This window comes from Elephantulus edwardii, unplaced genomic scaffold (assembly GCF_000299155.1).
Source record: "Elephantulus edwardii isolate Elephantulus edwardi_28Jun2011 unplaced genomic scaffold, EleEdw1.0 scaffold00180, whole genome shotgun sequence".
NCBI classification, from domain to species: Eukaryota; Metazoa; Chordata; class Mammalia; order Macroscelidea; family Macroscelididae; genus Elephantulus; species Elephantulus edwardii.
Genome location: NW_006399930.1, coordinates 3,938,881 through 3,941,861, shown reverse-complemented (window position 1 = coordinate 3,941,861; position 2,981 = coordinate 3,938,881).

Below are 2,981 nucleotides of genomic sequence, written 5' to 3'. Positions count from 1 at the left end.
CCACCACCACCAGCCACCACCCCACCACCCCACCACCCGGCCCCACGCTGCCTTGAGTACACTCCACTATGCAACCTTAATTCTGGACTCTTGTGATAACCATAATACCCTATCATATATCACTTTTAAACTGTGCAAAAAATCTTTATCAGGGAGAAATAGAAACAATTTTCACTAGTAACTTGATGACACATAAAAATACCTGTGGATCAAAATGGTTAAAAAATGAAATCAAAGCCAAGTCTAAAATCAAATCCCCACCCACATCCAAAAGCTTCTCCAATAGGGTAAAAAGAAAGCCCACAGACTGGGAAAAAATATTTGGCAATGATATATCTGATAAGGACTCACATCCAAAATTTATAGAATACTCCAGCACCTCGGCTAGAAAAAGACAAATAAACCAATCATAACACGGGCACAAGATATGAAAAGACACTCGCCAAAGAAGAAATTTAGATGAAAAACACAAAGAAATGGTTAAAAATCTCTATTACAGAAATGCAAAATTAAAACAACAATGAGATACCATCTCACCACAGTGTCAATAACTAAGTTAATCATGGCAGCAAAGAACAAATGCTAGTAAGGATATGGAGAGATTGGAACTCTCTTTCACTGCTGGTGGGAATATAAAATAGTGCAACCACTATGGAAGACAGTCTGGTGGATTCTCAAAAAGTTGGAAACAGAAATAACATTTGACCCAGCTATCCCACTACTGGGAATATACTCTAAAGAAATCAGGGCCACGATGCAGACAGATGTATGCAAACCATGTTTATTGCAGCATTAGTCATTTTAGTGAAAGGGAAGAAACCCAAGGGCCTATCAGCAATGAATGGATAGAAAACTTTGGTACATCCACACAATACAGTATTAAGCAGTATTGAAAAACAATGACATGGCTGATTCTGGAAGACATTATGCTGAATGAAATATCTCAGTCACAAAAGGACAAATACTGCACAGAACCTCTGTTATAAAAATAGATGGGCAAAGAAAGAATAGGTGGGTAATGAACACGATACTGAAAGGAGGTAGAAAGCACACACTACCTGAAGAGAATGGAAGATTGGACATTGTGTATATGGTAATTGACAATCTGGGAAAAGATAAGCATTATTACAAACGGAATTGGAGGAGAGTGGGAAATGTGTATCAATGAATCAATGAAAACCCATCCTTTCTCTAAACTTTCACTAAAATCATAGTTTCAAAATGTTTGAGGTTTTGTTTTGTTTTGTTTTGTTTTTTAAAAAAAAGAAAGGAAAAAATCCAAACTCATTGAGGAGATAAGCTGTGGCCAGTGCTATGATTAGACGATGCCAAATGGTAGCTGAGCCATTTAAGTGGACTGTCTCAGAAAGCATCAGAAGCCTTAATTTGTGGAGTTCAGTGTTCTGAGATGCTTCTGGGAGGAAACAATTACCATTTTCCTACCCAGAGACCTGGAGTTAGCTGACTGCCAGTCCTGTTCTCTCTTTGCTGATCCTGTACCTATGTCCACAGTGTTTTGTTCTTTGTTTTATTTTTTTTCTCAATGCACAAGGTATTTTCTGTTATCCTCTTGTCAGTTTAGAATTGCAATATCAGTGCACCTCCAAGTAGGAATATAATTTGATTTGTTCCAGAGTCTGGTATGGTCTTTTTCATCATTTGTCCCAGACTCTTGTTTTCCAAGGATTCAGAAAAGGGTTCTTCAAAAATTTTAGCCAAAGACTTAACAACTAAAATAAGCCTAAATGACTTCTCTGTTGTTTTTCCCATTCCATTGCATCCTACAAAGCTGCTTGACTAAACTTTCTAATTTTAATATACAATGGCACTGCCATTCTTAAGGGTTAAGGGCACTTCATAAGGAACAAAGAAAACCTTATCTATTCAGCATTCAATTCCAAACCTCCTTTGGAATCTGGCCTATCTTTGAGCCCAGACTTCCATACTTTCTTCCTGCAGTTTGCACTCCAGAAGACAGATGTCAGGATTTTTACTCTTTATGTTTGTCTCTTGACTTATTTACAAAAGGACAATTTTTTTTTTTAAAAAAAAAAAAGGACAATCTGAAAATGGCATCAAATAAATAGCACTAAGACAGAGCCACAATACTTTGAAACAAAGTCTTCTAAGAAAGGCATATCAACATAGTGGCTCTTTTATTGTTATTGAGTGAGAACCAACTCATGGTTGACCCTCCAGTGGATTTTTTGCAAGGGCTCTAAGTTGCATGGGACATGATTGCCCATAATCCTCCAGAGAAGCAACTGGTAGAGTCTAACCACACACTTTTGAGTTGGCAGCACAGCTCCCTATCCACTAGGCCATCAGAGCACCCAGTATATCTTAATTAATGTTTATAGTCTGACCATGAATAATATACAGTACTTAAGCTATCAAGACCTCTCAGTTCATAAGTCTTGACCTAATATTCGCAAGCTCATTCACCTTAATTCCTTTATTAAAGCGTCTATCTCCTCCATGCCATTCTGTGGTCTCATAAAAAATTAATTATCATTAAGTTGCAACCAACTCATACGACCTTCTCACAGGTCTTCAAGTCTGTAAATCACACAAGAGGTAATTACCCATCTTTCTAGAGCCACTGAAAATTCGAACCACAATAGAGGAATGACTTCTTGATTAGCAGTGTAACTCTCTACGGACTACTCCATCAGAGTTTGCATCCTGTGTGTTTATAGGTGCTGTCGAGTCACATATGACCCATAGCAATTCTATGCACAGGTATCTTGAACCCTGCTCTATCCTCTGCCATCCTCATCATCCATAGCACACTAGAGCCCCTTGCTGAAGTCACTGTGTCAATCCATCTCCTTCGGAGTCTTCCTCCTCTTCGCTGACCCTCCATCTTACTAACTATCATTTCCCTTTCCAAGAAATAACCTCACCTCATTACATGCCCAGAATATGAAAGATGAAGCTTTTCTATCTTTGACTCCAAGGAGCACTTTGTTTGTACTTTT